We start from the raw sequence: 19,820 nt of genomic DNA, 5'->3' as shown, positions 1-19,820 counted from the left end.
AACCACCCACCAAGCACAGAGGTGGCACTGATGTACACTGACACCCCAAATACAGGGGATGGGACCGTGCCCACCTGCTGCTGGACGTCCCATCTGCCGTTCCCTCCTGCCCCTCTCCAGCGCTGCTGCCCGCTCCCCGTGCCCTTGATCTACTCTCTAACAGCTCACAGTCTGATCCGTGCCCATGCACCACTGCAAATGGGAAATCCCTCATGCATCCCTTCCCCAGCACCCATCACCTGCCCAGCCCCAGCTCCTGGCTCTGCACACAGTGAAGAAAGAGCCCCTCTGTCCTGCGGGGATTTGCAATTTCCCCATGTCCCTGGGGATACTTGACAGAGCCTCTTCTCTCAGGCTTGTGTGTTTTGTTTAAGTGCTTTGAGATAAAGCCCTTTTATCACGTTAAGAGCCTGGTTGCCCTGGTTTCTTCCTCTGGCCTGAAGGCCATTCTTTTCCTCCCTCTTGTTTTTGACCTCAGGTTCAAGAGTGCCAGACCTCCCTGTGCTGGAGCAGACCTCAGGGCGGGCAGCAGTGCGGTGGGAAAAGCGTGGCGAGGGCTGCAGGCTGCCCACCTCATCCAGGGAACAGCTTCCGATCTGTGCAGGTGTGGGAAGGAGAGAAATGGGAGAGTGGAATTAGCATTGCTTCGGGCCTCTGCTCTTCTCCCTTCTACTTTTTCTCCCCACTGTTTCCCTTTATCTACCCCTACCCTTCCCCTCCGTCCCCTCCGCTCCGTGCTCTGCCTCTACCTCTCCTCCTTTTCTCACCCATTTCGCTTTCCTTCCCTCCTTCTTTCTCTCTCCCTTCCCCTGCGGCTTGCCAACTGCCAGCAGATGACATCTCCTTTCATGTTTGGGGCTGAGCGGAGGCTCTGAATGTTCGTTTGATTCCGTTAAGATAATAGCTGGTTCACTGTCAGACGCAGACTGATCAGTTAAAACCTTAATCACTGCCTGTCTACTCACATGGCACTTATTTTTTAAGAGATTAATCCCCTAAGCACTGCACCAGCATACATTCAGGCTCAAAGAAAAGGGTGGGTTTTTATTATTATTTGATGCGTTTACTGTTGGTTTTTGTTGGCTTTTTTTCTCTCTCTCTTTTTTTTCCTCCCCAAATGCATCCTCCTCCCAACTCTTTTTTTATCTGATTCTCAGAAGACAAATGACCCCCAGCACTGTCCCCTTGTGCTGAGCATCTTGGAGATGGAGGCTGTGCTGCTCTGGGAGCTCACGGGACGTGGTGGGCTGCAGACAAAGCCCCAGGAGAGCTGAGCTCTGTCCACGTTCCACACACTGCTGCTGTTCAGAGCACACGGCACACAGGATTAGGGCAGAGCATCCCCAGAACACCTCTAGGACTGGTGCCACCCCCACAGCAGCATGCCCAGAACTCAGCCACAAGTGCTGAGATAAACCACAGCCAGCTTCCATCACCTGCACCGGTGTTTTAACTGATGGAGAGTGCCACGTCCCCCTGCATTAGGGCTTCGTTAGCTGCAAAGAAAGAAATGGTTGCCATCCCAGTTTATCCTGGGGCAGCAGTAAAAACCTGCCTTTATGCAGCACCTTGCATTCACAGAGATCCAAGCGTTCTACAGAAGATGTTCTTCACCTCCATCTTTAAGAGGAAATGGGCACTGAGCTGATTTGCCCCAAACCCACTGTATCCCAGCAGCTGTCACACACCGTGCTGCTGCTTTCCTGTGGAGCTGGGCTGGGCTGGGGCTGACCCACAAGCAGGGTTCTCCTTCAGAGGCACCAGAGAGTGAGGCAATGTCTCTGAGGGGTAAGGGTTTATGTAAACCTTTCTTTACAATTGACTTGTGAGAAAAAAAGGAAGAAAAGGAACAAAGCCCAAGGTTTGCTTTAGCACTCAGACAACAGGTTCAGGAAAAGTAAATCCTTTACTAAATCTCAGGTGACATTTTTCAGCCTCCCATTCCCTGGGAGAGATCATGGATTTCTGCATCCATCCCCACACTAACATTCTAACACTAACCCTAACCCCAAGCCTAACCCTAACCCAACCCTAACCCTAAAGATAACCCCAACTCCAAAAGCCCAACCCCAACCACAACATCCTAACCCCAACCCCATCCCTAACCCCAATCCCAACCCCACCTCCACCCACCCCCAACCCCACACCTGCAGCTCCATCAATGTCACCAGCTCCTGGATGGAAGAGGTGGGACTGCTGGCAGCAAATGACGGCTCAGAATTTGGCAAAATAAAGCTGCAATTATACGAGAAGTTTCTGTCAGCTGCCTTCGGCATTTCCTATGTAAAAAGAAAATACAGTGAGAGAACAGGCTCTGAGTGTACTTTGGCAATTTTTGGTGGAATAAAACAAAACTGTCAAAAGAATCCGTATTTATAGGTGGAGGGAGAATTCACCTGCAGACCCGACTCTGCTTACTCCCCAGGACATTCCTGAGGCCGAGGTGCAGTGGGTTTGGAACAAAGAGTAAAGAAAGACAAATTGAAATAAACGATATCCAGAATCACACGGATAAACTTTAAGAAAGCTTACAGAGTAAATGGATGAAAATTCCTTGCTGCAAAGGATAAAGCAATCTCTAACTAATGGAGATTAGGAAGGAACTCTCCCAAAGGACGGGTTATCCCATAAATTAATAGAGTCAGCAGTGTCACGGACCCGAGCTGCAGGGTCCCAACTCATCACACTGAGTGCCACCAGGGCACCTCCCTCAGCAGCTGGGGCTGCCTGCTCTGCAGCCGGCCGGCCCGCGTTCCAGGGCGATGCCAAAAAAAGGCCATAGTAGTAAATGAGTAACAGCACATGAATCTTTTCTGGAGGAAAGGGTGTGAGCTCTAACTGAAGGCTGACTTTGAATGAATAGGTTAGAGCTGGCAAGCCATTTCCTAGGTACACACAAGCCTCCAGCCAGGCGGGCAGCCAGGCAGAGCTCCTGCCAGCACTATCTGCACAGATACGAGCTGTGTTCACAGCAAATGCTCCTCTCCTGCAGATCTAAGCTAACACACCTGCTTGCAAAGTGGCCGGATTACTTCTCGTGGAAACAAGCACCAAGCAGAACAGCAGTGAGAGCTGCAGGTCCGGCCCTTCAGGTGGGTGTGAGACCCTCTGGATTCTCCCTCTGCACTGAGGTATGTGGGTGCACAGGTACAGCTGCAGTGGTCTCCTCCTGACTCACTCTGCCTGGCAAGCAGTCCCAGGGTTATTTATTTAGAGCCCTCCATTGTTTAATGACACTTTGGCACTGTTTTGTTAATGAAATGCAGGCAGTTGTTTTATCACAACAGCTACACCTTTGCTCAGAGCTCTGCACTGTCAGACGCACGCTGTTGCATAGCTACAGTCTACGGGGGCTCTTAATCTACCCTGGAAAGCAGATTAAACGTCTTCCTCTCTTATCACACTGCACGGGGATCCATCCGTGCCTGACCCTGGTGCTGGGACACCCTCCTGCTGCTCAACATGATCCCTCCGCTAACACAGAGCCCACCAGGACCCCACAGAAAGGCACCTTGTTAGTAACAAAGAGGAAAATCATACTCACTCAAACGAGCTCACTTCCTAAACGCAGCAGAACAGGAGCTAGCTGCCCATGCCTCCCCTGCCCACCATCCCTGTGCACAACCAGCACGGCACGCTGCAGCCCCGACCCACACACCTGGCTGTGAGTGGGGCTCAGCTCCCTGCTCAGCAGAAAACCCACCCATCACCTGCAGCCCTGCTCTGTTTCCAATGATTTTTACATCGTTCCCTCCATGCAGGCAGTGCTTTCCCCTCCACGCTCTGGAATGTGAATGTTTAAAACAAGAAAATCTTGTTAAACTTTTAAGATATCGTGGAAATAACGACCCAATTACTTTGTTGGCTAGTTACTGTTGTTGCTCAGGCTGTGCTTATTGCTTCACAGCTAGAGTTGAGCTTTGCACTTAAGGCTTGATGTTAACAAATAATAGCCGTTAATTAACGAAATGCCTCTTGCCACCTTAATTACACACGTGGGCTTTATGTGCCTCTGCGCTCACACCACTGCTGGGCAGGTTACTGGCACCAATGCACAGACGGAGCTGCTGGGAGGTGGCACAGAGCTGTGCTGGGTGCTCTGAGCACCACACGCTCATCTCCTCGCTGCCATCCCTCTGCCCTGAGCCCAGAGCATCCCTGCTGACGGGCGGACCGCTGAGCTCCCGGGAGGCATTTCCCACAGATTGTTGCTGGGATGTACAATGAAAGCCATAAATATCCCAGCGGAAAATATACGGCGCCTCATCTCCCACTTGTGCTGCTGTGAAGAGCTGGGGATAAATTTCCAAAAGGCTCTTTTCCTCTGAGGGGATAAATCCTTCAGGAGCGACGCTCCGGTGGGAGGCAGAGAGCAGCCCAACGCCCCGTGACCCTGCGGGAGAAGGAGCCAACAAGTGGTGGGGTTGGGGTCAGGGGCCGAGGGATGCTGTGCAGGGCCCATCTGCCGGCGAACAGACAGCAATCACCCCAAAGGTGCAGCGCGGATCGAGCTCCGGGACGCAAATGTTTCTTCCCCCAGACAGTAGCAATTATCATAATCAAGCAGTTGACTCCAATTACGCCTTCCTCTCATTACAGTCGAGGGGATGGACGCAGCCATGGCAGCAAAGGGAAAGTTCGCAGCCGTGTCGCCTTTGCATATCTTAATCTAAAATGACAGGGTGTGACACGGGGGGCCGGTGACCCTGCCAGCCTTCAGCTGTTCGTGTGGCAACAATTTCCAGCACCAAATTACTCCCAGGCAGGGCTTGATTGGAGGTTCAAGGCAGCAGGAGAGAGAAGCCATTTAGGGGACTGAAACATTCTTCACAGCCCTATTTAAATACAATTTACATTCTGGGCTCTGCTGTTTGTGCATTGTTAATTGCATCTTGTACCTTAGTTTATTTTATAGTTGAAGGGTTTTTTTCTTTGCTGTTGTTTTTCAAAGGCGTGCTTTCTTTCCTTATTTTTTCTTCTTCCTAAGGGGCTGTTGTTCTCAGAATGTAGTTATATTTCCTGGAAGGGAAAATAGATTAGTAGATTTAAAGGCCAGATGGGACGAACAGATCATCTAGATGACCTCCTGCAGAAGACAGGCCAGGACATTTTACTCAGTAATTCCAGTGTCTCCATTTGTCCAGACTTAACCCGATGCCCTGCGCTGGGTAAATACCCATCTCAGAAAGCCCTGATCTCAGGGCTGCAGTCCCAAAGCAGCTTGTGGTGCCCAGGGCTCCAGCCCACACTCACCCATCACAGGTGGAGAGCTGGGGAGCTGCAGGGCACTGCGGTCCCTTGGACCTGTTGGTGTTCCTTCCCCACCTGTAGGACATCACTCGCTTTTCTCCACCCTGCTCTCAGCAATGTTCTGCCCGCAGTGCAGGGCAGGACGAGATGCACTGATCTGGATAACGCAGGGATCATTTTCAGCATCTTTCCTCTCCACTGACCGCACTGCTGTTGGTAGGAGGTAGAGCTATGTGGGAAGAAGATTCAGTTGAAGAAAAAACATGCAGAAGGCAGAGGGGCTCTGGTTTGGCCTTTTTCATTCACTTGAAATAGGGCATATAAATTGAAACAAAAGCATCCATCCAGCTTTTTGCATGGCTGAAATACAGCAGGCAGATCAGACTTTCCCTGTCGCCCTCAAGCCTGCGGATGCTGGCAATGAACTCTTTCTTCGGGCTGAAGCCAACCAGCAGGCCAAGCCCTGACAACACAGCTGGCTTTCCTAAAGTCCCATATTCTCGCACTAATTTTGCATTACCACATGTGACCACACATTGCGGAGGCTAAGAAAAGCCTTCTTTCTGGCACGACTCTAACACAGACTGCATCAGATGTCTTACACAAGGGTAATTCAGTGAGAAGCTCTGCACAGCTGGATTATGGGGGCACAGGCATTTTCCTCTCCTTGGACCAACTGTGAGCTGCACAAAGGCTGACTTCTGGCCTGCTGCAAACCTCAAGTCAAAAGTTTTTGCAAGTCCCTTCTCCTCTGCTTTGCAGAACGAGCGACTGCAGAAGTGGAAAATGGGCTTTGAATTTCCAAGTTTGGGTGGAATTTCAAATCTCAGCTCTGGCTGTAAAACCAAGCCAAAAAAAACACCTGCTGGGAGAGCACAGGGTTAAAACCTTGCTGAATTTTTCACTCTTTTTTCCATCTTCTTTTGCTCTTGGGTTTGAAAAGCCCATGCCCTGTGTGAGGGTACTACACTCCTTGTGGCTGTGGGCTTCCACCAGGTTGAAGGCCAAGTCTGGCCTCCCCGCAGCGGAGCCAGCACCCATTTTTGGGTCTCAGGACTCAGCTTCAGTCAGGCAGTATGTGCCTGGAAACCAAGAAGTGTCACCCAGGTGGCAGCCAGGAGAAGGGCAAAATGCATTGAGATGTCCTGCCCACGGGAAAGGTGTGATCCTGCCCGGAGTGGCACCCAGCAGCACCGTCAGTTTGCTGCTTTTTTGGCATTCCTTTCTTTGAGCCCCATCTGCTGGAGTCCCGTGATTTCTTGACACGTTATCATTCGTTCGTTTGTTCACATTTCAAAAGAGAACATTTTCAGGCTTTGCAGCCAAGGACAGAAGACATAAGACCAATAAATAAATAAATAAATAAATAAATAAAAATCCCCCACAAAAAAAAAAGAGGTTTAAATCTGCATTATTTCAGGGCAGTCCCATGGCCCGAATGCTCAGGGTTGGGGATAGCGAGTGCTGCCCTGGTAGAACAGCCTCCAGGGCCTGGTTCTCATTTCCACGAAGGTCCCCTCACACCAGTCTGGCAGCGCTGGAAGCTGGCGTAATGTATAAAGAGGTGTTGGTGTAAATGACAACTAAGCCCACTTGACCCCGCTGAGCCACTCCTAATTTACTCCAGCTCTGGGGAAGTCCGAGGCAGACATGGGCTCTGTACAACTTGACGGAGAGACAGACAAATGTACAGCCCGACCTGCTGCTGCTCCACAGGCCTCCGAGCCAATTACTTTGGTGATCTCAATCCTTCTTTCCTTCTTCTTTCTCTCTCCCTTTTCCCATCACGTGCTCGCTTCCAGCAAGCGCACGTCCTCCTGCAACAAAAAGCAGTGCCACAGAGGAATGCGGAGGGTTTGAAAGCCCCCCGAGAGCAGGTAGATCCATCTGAGCGAGCGCTGCCTCCTCCGAGCCAGGAGGGGAAGGCGGGAGGGGATCGGTTTACATAAGTACTTTGCCATATGAAGAAATAATTTAGTGGTATTAATAGAGGTTAAAGTTTCCCAGGAATCCCAAGCAGGCCCCGCAGACACAGGTGGGTTCTTTCACTCGCAGGGATGGGGAGCGAAACCTGACTCCCTCCGGCCGAAGGGAGACGGAGGCTGATGGGCAGAGGCTCTGCGGTGGGGGTCCGCTGCGGGGCAGGGCTGCGGGGCAGGGCTGTGTGTGGCAGGGCTGTGGGGCTCTGCTGGGAGATGCGGTAACCCCTCCGCGCCGGGGCACAGCCACTTTTGCTGGGGCGCAAGCTGGCAACCAGACCGAAGCGGAGCTTCAGAGCAAGCAGGGAGGAAGGGATCTGCATGACGCAGGCATGCAAGCATGGCCCAAGCACTATTCCCGTGTGGGCAGCGAGCACACGGCCCTGCAGCACATGCAGCGAGGCACAAGCTGCCTGCTGGACGGAACGTGCACCAGCCATGCTCTGCCATGTGTGTGCAGGGCGCTGCACGGATCCGCACTGCAACCAGCTGCGTTTTCAGAGCACAGATATCACGACCAACCTGGCATCCCCCCCTGCTTCTGCAGGATGTGGTGGCCAATGCACAGCAACAAAACACCACTGATGTCTCCTGGCCCGCAGGACCTGACTGCAGCTAACTGGATAAAATGGCACGGAGCACAGCGGGGGCTGGAAGCGGGAGACTAGCGAGCCTAAATCCCCCTTTGTTTGGGTTGGGATCTGAGATAATGTCGCTGATTCTCAAACATGGAGCTTTTTACAGCCCGGGGAGTTTGAGGCCACCCCAAAAATAATAATCTCTCAAAGCTCAAGTGATTGCAGAACACTCACCCTGCAAGGCATGCGATGCTGCGCTGCCTGGCACCAGTTTGGAGATGGCCCACGGCCTCCTGATCCCAGATCTCAGAGCACGTGGCTGCTGTTCTGCTCCGGAAGGGACTAACGAAGAAACAAGAATATTTGTTAATGTACTTTTTTTCCACTGAAAAGCAGTTAAACCTCCTAAGACACTTTTTCCAGACATCTAAATCCTTTAAAAATATTCTCTAGACTCCATAAAACTTACATTTTCCCTGGGTTCTCCCGTGAGTTATTAAAAAACTGAAGTCTCTACCTTAAGAGCTTAGAGTCTGGTCATGATCAGAAAACCAACTACGTAGAATGGCACCTTCTTGTGCATTCAGAGACACGTCTACCGACTGAGCGGGGGATATCAGAGAGAACTGCAGACCCAGAAGAGCCAAAGGAGATCAGCCCAGACACTAAAACGAGATCCATGATTTCTGGGAGTCTGGGCTCTGCTCATCGTATGGGATGATGGCAATGGAAGACCAGTGTCCTTTCGTGGTTCCCCCCGATAGGCACCACAGTATTTGCAGCTATTGGAAAGCAGCATTATGTTATAGAATCATGGAATCGTTAAGGTTGGAAAAGACCTCTGAGATCACGAGGTCCAACCATCAACCCCTCTCAACCAACGACTGACAAAGTCAGCATTTTAATGCCATCATCTTCTGTTTCTTCCAAAGAGGCCCTTAAAAATGAAGATATTCTCAAGGAGCACTTGAAGAAGGAAACTTCTGTATCCAGGCAGCACCCCGGCACAGCCGTACGTCCCATGGAGCTGTGACGGGTGCACGGTGTCCCCTGTACTTCGGCTCCAAGGCCAGTCACAGAGGGGCTCTGGACACTCAGAAGAGCGCTGTCTTTTTTCCGCAGCTGCTTTCCTAGAGCAGAACTGCGCTGCAACGTCGCTGCAATCAAAGGGCTCGTAATACCTTCCCTGCTTCGCGTAACCATCAGTTTGTCTGGGGCACGAACTCTGCCAGCAGCAGCTCCTGCAAAGCGCTCGGCTCCTTCTTTCCCCTTCTCTCCCTTTTTGCAATGCTTTCTCGTTCCCCCGCTCTCTGTCTGCCTCCCCGCAGCCTCCCAGAAGCGCTGGCGTGTTTTTAACCCAGGCATGAAACAATCCCACAGCCACAGATTGTGATGTTTCAGATAACATACGGAGAATGTAAATCCTGTCAGCAAGTGCAACAGCCATAAAAGGCTAAAATGGATTCCTGCGGATTAGAAATAAAACACAGAAAAGGCCCTGTTCTCTCACTTTCCTCATCTCCCCACCTCCCTGAGCCCTCCCTCCCCTCTCCCCTTTAAAAATTGCCTGGAAATGCAAGGGGAGGGTTTTTTTCTTTTTTTTTTTCACCAACTTAAAAAGAAAAATAAAATACATTCCAGGAAAAGGACTGCTGCTAAGAAAACTAAAACCAGAAAATGCTTAAAGATGTTTTAATGACTTAAACACAGGGCCGGGATTGTGTCTAAAAGTTTCCACATTAAAAAAAAAAAGAAAAAAAGAAAAAAAAAAAAGCAAATTCAATATTAAATGTCCCCCTCCTCAGTGCTGTATTTCTTTCCCCAGCCCTCTGATTTAAGCAGTGTGTTATTAGCACGGCCAGCGCGGACAGACACCAGCCTGCAGCCAGGCACAGTTTACGCTTCTGTTCCAAACTAAAAAGGCACAACTGAAAACGCTCCTAAAAATAATGAAGTCCACGTGAGCGCGGGTCCGAGAGGCTGTTAACAAGCAGCTGACAAGTTTCTGCTCGAGGAATTAGACCCTCATTTAGAGGGAGATTAGCGGAAATCTTCCTTCTAATTGCAGAACAAGCCCGGCCATCGCCGCGCTTGGGATCCGCTGGAGGCGGGCGGTGGGCACGGAGCCCCCCGGCCCGAGGTGCAGCTCAGGGCTGCTGGGAGCGGGGTCAGCGCTCAGCCCCCCCTGAAGCCAGCCCATGTAATTTGTCACGACCGGTAGCTTGTGTTGTGCAGGGGCCTGGCTGCTGATCGGGCATGAAGGGCTGAATCAAATCCTTTCACGGAGCAGACAGCGCGGTTCTGCAGGTCACGGCAGAGGTTAGGGCAGGGCAGGGTGCTCCAGCTGCCTGCAGAGCGTTCGGCCTTCGGAGAGGTTCAAAGCGGGGAAAGCCCTGCTCTAAACTGCTGCCCTGAGAGCAGGAGCAGGAGATAAACCTGGCAACAGCGGCAGCCAAGGAGCTGACACTGAGCTGCCTGCACTGGGAGCTTCACTGCAATGCATGTAGAGCATTCTGGGCTGAGCGTGAAAACCCCAGGGCTGAGTTGCTGCTCGGGGGCAACATCGAGGTAAGTGAATAGATAGAGAGCAGACAGGCTGAGCATCACCTACAGTGCCACCCATCCTGTACACAGACAGGGAGCAGCACACACTGACAGATTACCCATGGAGACAGCGGCTCCCAGAACAGCCCAGTTCCTGCCAACACGGACTTCAGCACTGCAGACGAGCGCTGCCTGGGCAGGAACTGCAGCAGCACCAGAGCTCTGCATCCCCCCTCCTCCCCCTCCCACCTTCACTCTGTCACTCTGGCCTGTGGCGGAGCAGAACCGCCCTCAGGGCAGGTCAGGCAGATCCCAGACCAGGGACTGTGGCTGGAGAGCTGCCCAAAGGTGCACCTGTCCCATGGGACGGAACCAAGGCTTCTTGTTGTTCATCCCAGCTCTCCGACCACATCCACAGGGCCCAACCCTCTGTTTCTTTCCAACATAACACTGCCTAAATCTCTTGGTGACAAACCACCCTCCCGCCTCCAGCAATCCGGTGGCTGTCTGGTGTCTGAGGTCACCTGGAGGTGTGATGGAGCCTCCAGCAGAGCCCCGCTCATCTGCTCCAGCTGACGACCCGGACCCTTCCTACCTGCAGCCCGGCCATGAAACTGGCTGCAATTGAGCTGCTGCGGAAAGGAAACAAGCAACGTTTAGCTTCTTTATCCCAAAGTCAGACCTGAAGGACTAAGGTTCTTCTATAAGCTTTGAGAGATGGAAAATCCTCCCCTGTGGGAAATAAGCCTGGATGGGAGCAGGGCATCTACCGAGCCAGCTGAGCACGAGCCTCCCCCCGCTGCAGCCCATCTCCCTTCCTACAAGGAGCTGCTGAGGCTTGAGCCCAAACCACGCAGCAGCCACTCCCCCACCCTCCTCCAAAAGCTCATTTCTCTTTCCAATTCAGCACTGGGGAGGGGTTGCTTGCTTGCTTGCTTGATTTTTGTTTTTTTATTGAGAACGTGCAAGCGTGTTTGAAACCCAGATTTCCATCCAAAAGAGTAGGAGGCCGAAGTCAGACTTCCCAGACCACAAAGACGCACGGCTCAATCTCATTCCAGCCAGAGTTTCCATTGTACTCTTCCCAGATGAACTTTAAAAATATATGTGTGTGAATAGGCGTGAGTGTGCACGGCTGCGTGTTTTTTTCTTCTACTTAAAAAAAAAAAAAGAATAGAAAAAAAGGCAAGTGAGTGAGTGAGGCTTTTAGGAGGTTAATAAACCAACCTGTTGCCAAGTTGGATATGTGCATGGAAGGGGGGAGTTGAGGGTTTTAATCCCAGCTTTTGATAAATAGAAGACATTCTAGTCATAATAAAATGTGTTTTACACTTGAGGGGGGGAATAAGGGAGAGAAAAAAGGAAAGTTTTGGCCAGGCACTGCAAGCTCCTGAGCCCAAACAATGAGGTTAAGAAACATAACTGTAACGCATTAGTAAATTGACAATGAAATTGCAGTTACTTCACTGGCTCTTTATTAAATAAACACAGCCTGAAATGGACCTGTCTGCCCCGGAGGTATTTGTATAGGGTTCATATTACTAACTCAACACTGCTGCTAACGCACTTTCAGGCACTGCACACCCTGGAGTGCAAACACATTCCAGAGCAGACCCTGCAAGGTGGGGCCGACCTTGCTTTTCCCCTTGTCACTTTTTCCCTTTCGTTTAGACCCCGGATTTTATAGCCACTGGCTGCTGCTGTGACATTTTATCCCCACTCGCAGCTCCTTTCGGGACCAACTGTGTGAGCAGTGTGTGAATACACGTGCTCAGAGCACGCTCGTGGACCAGCACTCTCCCACCCTGTGCTCCCCTTCCCCACTCTCCCCCTCAGAAAAGACCCCCCGCCCTCAGCTCGCGCCCGCTGCCTGCCCCCAGCTCAGCTCTGCTGCTCCTGACCACCAGCCAGCCCTTCCCACATAACATCACGTCGTGGGTCGGCCCCCACAAACACCACACACCCCCTGACGGCGTGCACAGCTCACGCTCACAGCCGCCGGCCCTTTGCAGCCACATTCCCAGCCAGCAGCTGCCCTGCCTGCTGTCGCAGCGCCGCGATGGGTCTGACACGGCTGCAGTCCTGTCCTCACACGCGCCCATCCAGCCCTGGGACTGCAGCCCTACCTGCAGCCGTCCCCCCGCGGTGACAAGTGGCAGCTGGAGTCCACGTGGAGCCTCTGCACTTGGAGGTGCAGCTGTGGGAAAGCCATCTGACAAACCCCTCGCCATCGATACCCGCGGGCCCAGCAAATCCCAGTCGCACTCACGCAGGCGAAGGGGTAATCCTGCACACACACATGTTGGAGACAGTGGGAACTTGAGCGTGTTCAGCACCTTGCAAGGCCTTGAACAGCTGCCAATGTCCTCTGGAGATGCGCCAAACCAGTTCATAAGATGTGAATGATAGAGATTCTCAGCAGCCCATGGGGTCTGTAGCAGGCTGTGCTACTGTTGGCTTGCACGGCCACGACACGCTTCTTCCCTTGTTCTGAGACATGCCTCCTGTGGAGTCAGGTTTTCTGAGTGAGGATTCCTATTCCTGCCTGGAACTAGAGTGAAAGAGCTCTGCTCTTCTTTCGCATTTGACCAAAAAAAAAAAAGGAGAATTGAGAATTGGGTTAAGTGTTCTCATGCTCAGAATGCCATCAAAGGCTTTCAGGGAAAATATCAGACTCTCACAGAGGTAAAATAGAGAGGTAGAACCCCATGAAGCACAGAGACTCTACCTGTCACTGATCCCACCCAACTAGTCTCACCTACACTTGCATTTCCCCTAGGCACTCAAAGCTTGTGTTTGCAAACCTTCTTGCAGAAGTGAAGTCCGATATGATGAGAAAGTGCACCAAAAATTCAGCTTTTCTGGAGCAATTTCTCCAACATCTTCCCAACAGCCTGGAAACAACCGCAAATGCTGGGCAGCCTTCACGTGTGCTCCAGCAGAGATGCAGCCACTGATGGGACGTCATATGGAAGAAGGGATGGGCTTTTTGGGAACATGGCTTACAGCTACAGAAGATGAAAAATTATAGTATAGCAACTGGTGACGTGGCTTTAGTAAATCTAAATGCTAACTAAAGACAAGGGCAGGGAAGCTTTGCAGTGCACTTACAGATGGGTACAGGGACCGTTGAATAGTGATGGTTTAGGCTCTTCCTTTTCTTCCCTTCTCCTCAGGTGCCAAATAGCATTAAAACCCATCAGGACTCAGCTCACACTGTTTTCTCAGTCATCCTGCTTTTCCATATGAACAAATGGTGTTGGCACATCTAGTCCTTGGAAGAGCTTACCGAGGTGGGGAGAGGCAGCAAATTCCCCGTTGCTGGGATGGCTCTCGCTGAGAGGTGCTGCCCCAGCTCCACAGGGACAGCCTGGAGCTCGCTGCACAGCGGGTGGGAATCCCTGACCGGCCGCAGGCAGGAGGTCAGCCCAGCGCCGAGGGATTCCGTCTGGCCTTGAAGCTGAATGCGAAATCACAGAGGCATCTCCTATTTGCCAAAAGCAGTTTTAATTTTGCAAGGGAGTGAAAGGGAGAGCTTTCCACTTGGTTCTTTCATTCATATAGACGAGTTGGATTTTTTTCCTTTTTCTTCCCCCCCCCCCCAACCTGTTGAAGCCTCCAAGTTTCCCTTTGGAAATCTCATCCCGAGATGGTTTTCTCTTTGCCTTTTGCCTCCAGGGGCCAGGATTGAAAAGCTCTGCAAATTTGGTGACTGCAAATAGGATGACGCCTTGCTCATGCATCTGGACTGTATTTGACAGGATTCTCCTGGACCTGAGTCCAGTGTGGCTGGGCTGTGCATGGGAGGAGAGATGGCTCTGCCCTATGGTGATATTTGTTCACGGAGATACTGTTGAAATAAAAACTAAGAGTAAAGCGGTACTGTGGGTATCCAAACACATAAATACTGCCCAGGGGTCCTGAAAGCCTCACCCTCCCTCTCCTATTAACACAGGAACTGACAGAGCCAGGAAGCTGGGGCCAACAGCCCTAGTATTCTTCTCCAGAGGCACGGCCAACTCCAGCAAGTGTCAGCAATACAGCAGCATCAGCCTCAGTCCTCTCGTTAGGCTACCTCAGCCAGAGCAACCTCCATCAGTGGCAGCCAACTGTGAGCCTCCAGCAAGACATGAGCAGAGACAGCTCAGGCCTTCTCTCGTCTCCCTTCTCCTCCCGCACACAGACTGCACCAGGGTCCATTGCTCACTTGTGCAGCCTGCAGTGCTGGCAACAGGCACAGCAGGTCCGCAGGGCACGGGGCTCACCTGCTCTTTGAAGGGCTCTAAACTTTTCCCAACTGGGGTAAGTGCAGAGCTCAGCTGTAAGGAGCTCGTAGCCTTTGTGGACTTACCCACAAAGGATAAGTGCTAAGAGAGAGCAGTACTAGTCTGTGCTTGGACTTTCCCTCTTTCCACATCCATTCGGGTGTTTTTACACGTCCTCAGTGTTTTCTCCCTGCTTTCAGAAAGCCCCCACCTTCCCTTTTCCCATTTTCTAGCCATTCACTTGACATCTGGTACAGAGGGATATAAGCCGCTCTGCAATGAAATCTTACCCTGCCTCTTTTTCCAGCCTGCCTGACAGAGAACAAGTCAGCTGTGGGCCTCACCAACAATTTTAAACAAAAACCCACAATCCAGCAGGTCAGGCCATTTTAGCATATGTACCTTTTATTTGCAGCAGACTGTTAATAATTAAGTGATGCCTTTCATACAGACATTTACAATAATTTAACCTTGCCCTTGCTGTGTAATTTATTCTTTGCAGAAGCCAATAAAAATAAAGGCCCCATATTTCGTCCCTCTCTCTCTCTCATTCTCTGTACATATATATAAATATATATATACACATATATCCAGAATAGTGTAATAGGTTTCACATATTGTTCCATAGGTATCATTAGAGTAACAGAGCCAAGAGTCTCAGTTCATATGACTCTCTTTATAGGTGCCTTATAATCCACATAAAATTGAGTTTATGTTTCCTTTCCATCCACTGATTCTAAAACAAGATGAGGAAGGGTTGTCTCTCTCTTTCTAGTTTTTCCTTCACAATTCCAATCCTTGTTGCACCAAATTCAAAATTTGCCATTGGCAGTAAAGCCTTGTCTTTAAAGAACCCAACAAAACCAGGCACAACCTACGATCCATCTGCTGTAGTGTCCTACCTGTGACCATGGCAAGTATCAAAGCCTACAGGAAAAAGCTTTGAGTAATGCACACAGTAGACAAGAAAGGAATCGCCTGCCCGGAGAGGAAAATCCCTCCTAAGTTGGTGAGTGAGTCATTACTGCTGTTTCCAAAGCCACAGAAGAGAAAACCCAGCAGGTAAGTGGAATAGGAGCAAGAGAAGGGACTAAAAACAGAGATTTATTTCCTCTCCAAAAAAAGAGAGAGAAAAAAAAGCAGAGGACAGGCAAGAAAAGGAGCCAAACCTAGTGCTGTTGGCTTCACTTCCCCAGAAAGTCCTAAAGAGGTTACGCAGAGAAACAAAAGAAAAATATTTTCCCCTAAAGAAACATTAGCAAAAACACATTTATTAAAGCACAAAAAATTCCATAACACTTAAGAGAGCCGATGCTCTGGAAAGCACGGGGCTGACCGCTGTGTGTGAGCCAGCAAGGCTGAGGGGCCACGGCCGCGTGCCCAGCAGTGCTCTGCTCACAGGCTGACACAGGGAGAGCTGCCAGCACTGCCTGAACTGCCTCAGGTGCTGTGGAAAGGGGCCCAGACCTCAGCTGGGCTGCATGCAAGTGTGCCATGCTTAACCGAGACACTCAAGCTATACAGGAGAGGCTGAGATCCATCACTGGCACTATGGATCTCCCGTGACACGAGCTCTAGAACCTAGAGGTGCTATTGGAGACACGTTTCTCCCATGCTCTATAGTCAGGGCAGTGCTGCAAGAATGTTCAATTCCGTCACAGCCACAGCTTTTGTTCCATCATCCTTCAGAGCAGCACCTGCTCAGGGACACGAAGGCACGTTCATATTGTTATTGTTATTATTGTTCACCAACGTGGCAGGGGGACAACGCAGCTACTGGTCCCCTGTGCATGTTCTGCTCTGCTTGGTCCATATGAGGTGATGGAAAACTTTCCTAGCATCAGGTGTTGCTGCTGAGTGTGAGCTGCTCCAGTTACACTCTCGGCAAGTGTTATAAACACACAGGCACAATCTAAATATTTATGGCACATGAAATCTCCCGTCTGCTGTTCTTCAGCAGAAAGAGAAGAGAAGAGAAGGAGGGGGGGGAGGGAGGGTGAATTAAGAGGTGATTATTGTGCAGGGCCTGTAAAATCAAAATATGAAATCAAGCTGTAGTCGGTCGCCAGGAATGGTCACCACAGAGAGGAGCCAGGTGCGGATCCCTGGCGCTGATGTAAGAGCTCTGCCCACGCTGGCTCAGCCAGCACATCCATGGGGCAGCACTCCGCCGTCCCAGCTGTGCCGCTGCTGGCTCACCCCAAACGTGGTACGGTGTTGTGGTCTCCCTTCTCCTATCAAGCACCTCCTGAGAGATTGTTTCAGCCCATAAAACCTTCCTGGGTTGCGAAGGAGCAGAGCAAGCTGGGAAATCATTTCTCTACCCTTAACAGAAATTATGATTTAACTTTTGTTTTCTTATAATATTTTTTGCTCAAATCTCCAGGGTTTTTTTTAAATACTTAAAAAGAATAATAGTAACAAACCAGACTACAGAAGTTCAGTGTGTTTCTAGAAAAATGGCCATTTATCCAGCCTGAAAGCCAGTGAGTATCCGAGAGTGATAGCACCATCTCACCAGAAAGGAGAGGTGGAGCTGCTTTAGGAGAAATTATTCACCTAACAGAACTTGAGAAGTTGGTATTGACAGAAATCCTGTCTGCAATTGTCTCTGGTGTTATCTGGACAGCCCATGAAAATCTCTACCAGGTCATGATAGAGACCTGATGGGGAGAACATTGCAAATACACTTCGTGGACCAAAGCACACTGCAGTTCCCAAGGATATGTGTGCCAACAGATGAAGGATCTGAAGAGCAAGAGCATCACTGTCTGCCAGTGTGGAAGTCTGCCTGCTTAGCAGGGAGATGAGCTCTCAAGCTGCCCAGACTCCTCGCTCAGATTTTGCACAACTATTGTAAGAAAAAGACAGGGCAGCTCTGGTTGTATGGCATGGACAGTGTTGGAACTACACTGGCAGCTCTTACTGAGGGACTGGGGACATAGAGCTGAGAATAAAGCCCTTCCTCTGCGTGTTGGAGTGCCACTTGCTGGTTTCCAACAAATCCACCGATTTCTACACAGAAGGGGACACCACAAAGGCTGATAGTTTCTCTAGGTTCTGATGACTTTTGTTTCTGGCTGCCAGAAATCTAGAAAGAAGGAGCACATGGGAATTTGCAAAGTGCTCTGTTTTCAAGGGAGTGCATTCACTGAAGGTGGGGCCCCCAGCATTATTTTTAGCTCAGCACAAATAACGGAGCAGAAGGCTTTGACGTTTTTCCTGAACAAGTCCCAGGACCAAATTAAAAAATCAAGGCATCCGAACAGGAATTCATACAACCTTTTGCCTCTACTGGTGCTGGTGCTGAGAGTTTGAGCACAGGCTGGTGACAGCTACAGGAGGATCAGCAGGAAGAAGCCCATGGACTACAGTTGAGATGAGTTAGGCCAACTGAGATCTCATTTTTCTGTCCAAAATGCAGGCTCTGCAAAGTTGCTGAGCTGCAAGACTTGATTTCAAGGAAATACTTCGGTGCCTCACAGGGCTGACAGCTTGCTGTTGCCAAATCTGTGTAAACAAACCAATTTCCACGTCCCCCGGAACTGCAAGCACGTCAATAATCACTCAGGAGAAAGTTGAAGTGGAGCTGGGCGCTAGGAATAACAAAGCCAGGGCACGTTCTGGTTGGCACACCCAGCTGGATGTTTACACTCACACCCACCGAGGCGCCAACCCCAATCTCCTTCCATTGCAGTGACAGGTCTGACTTCGCAGGCCTTCCAAAGGCTGAACACCTCCTGCCCTGAGGAGGAATTTTACTCTCAGAAGGCTGAGAACGTTTTCCACTGGAATCTGCTGTTGAGAAAGGCGCTGTTTTCCATGATACAAAACACAGAGTGAGACATCACCTACTGCTTATGTTCGTAGGCCACACACAAAGGTTGGAGCCAAAGAACGTGACTTCAGAAGGCTTCGTCTGGACTCACCAGAGTTGTTTGTCAGTGAGATAGTGGGGAGTTTTTGAACAGAATTCCTCTTACATACTCCCAGGGTGTCTCCTATGAGCCTCTCCTGTGGCTCCCTGCAATCAACCGAGGGAAACACAGTGCTTCCCTTGGGAGATGGCTCAGCTGACTGCACAAAGGCAAAGCTACTGTGGACAATAAGGAAGCCTCCATGCTGCCCAGTGACTGAGCTCAAATCTCAGAAAAGCCAAAAAGTCTTGAGCTCAAACTAATAGACACATCTGCCAACAACTTCTTCTAATTTTTTGGAACTTCTCTGTAGATTATTTCACTGCCAAGAAAAAGAAGAGATATTTATGAAATTCCAAGTCAGATCCTCAGTGGTGTAAACTGGAGCTGCTCCAGTGAGTCTGGGGGACACTGCCAATTTACACAGGTTGAACTGGCTCTGGTGATACCTGCCTGGCTCCCCAGCTCCCATGGACAATTAAAGGTAGCTTACAGGGGAGTTCTATGAAAACCTGCCACTCCTGACTCACAGAATCACAGAATCTCAGGGGTTGGATGGGATCTCAAGAGATCACCAAGTCACCTGCTAAAGCAGGTTCTCTACAGCAGGCTGCACAGCTAGATGACCAGACGGGCCTTGAATATATAGAAGGAGATTCCACACCTCCGTGGGCAGCCTGTTCCAGTGCTCCATCACCCTTGCTAAAGTTCTCCCACCTGTTAGTACAGAACTCCCTGGGTTCAAGTTTTAGGCCATTACTCCTTGTTCTATCACTGCACAACACCAAGAAGAGCCTGTCTTCATCCATTTACCTCCCACCTCCCTTTAGGTATTCATAAACATTTATCATATCCCCTCTCAGTTTTCTCCAGGCTGAACAGACACAGGTTAGTCAGCCCTTCCTCATACGGGAGATCCTCTATGCCCTTTAATAATCTTTGTGGCCCTCTGCTGTGCTCCTTCTAGGAGATCCCTGTCTTTGAACTGGGGAGCCCAGAACTGGACACAGTAGTCTAAATGTGGCCTCACCAGGGCAGAGCAGAGGCGAAGGATCACCTCCCTCAGCCTGCTGGCCGTGCTCTTTTGAATGCACACCAGGATACCATTGGCCTTCTTGGCCACAAGGGCACACTGCTGGCTCATGGCCAACCTGTTGTCCTCCAGAACACCCAAGTCCTTCTCCATAGAGCTCCTCGCCTGCAGGTCATCCCCTAACCTGTACTGATGAAATGAAACACAAGGACACAAAGGCAGCAGAGACCAGACATTTGCTCCTACCTTGAATT

General features: G+C 50.5%; 1 protein-coding gene and 1 long non-coding RNA gene across 2 annotated transcripts in view; one reads left to right on the top strand and one right to left on the bottom strand.

Annotated features, from left to right (window-relative positions):
• Positions 1-19,820, top strand: part of LOC104914535 (trem-like transcript 4 protein) — a 37,674-nt gene that overhangs the window by 1,023 nt on the left and 16,831 nt on the right. The gene's annotated exons all lie outside the window — the stretch shown is intronic.
• LOC109371077 lies at positions 8-9,331 on the bottom strand. Its single transcript, XR_004162067.1, has 3 exons — positions 8,042-9,331; positions 2,148-7,067; positions 8-596 (listed from the first exon to the last, which is right to left on the bottom strand). It is a non-coding gene; the product is annotated as an uncharacterized LOC109371077 (long non-coding RNA).

The sequence above is a fragment of the Meleagris gallopavo genome, chromosome 28, assembly GCF_000146605.3.
Source record: "Meleagris gallopavo isolate NT-WF06-2002-E0010 breed Aviagen turkey brand Nicholas breeding stock chromosome 28, Turkey_5.1, whole genome shotgun sequence".
NCBI lineage: Eukaryota > Metazoa > Chordata > Aves > Galliformes > Phasianidae > Meleagris > Meleagris gallopavo.
The sequence above is the reverse complement of the archived record's forward strand: the minus strand, read 5'-3'. Positions and strand labels throughout refer to the sequence as shown.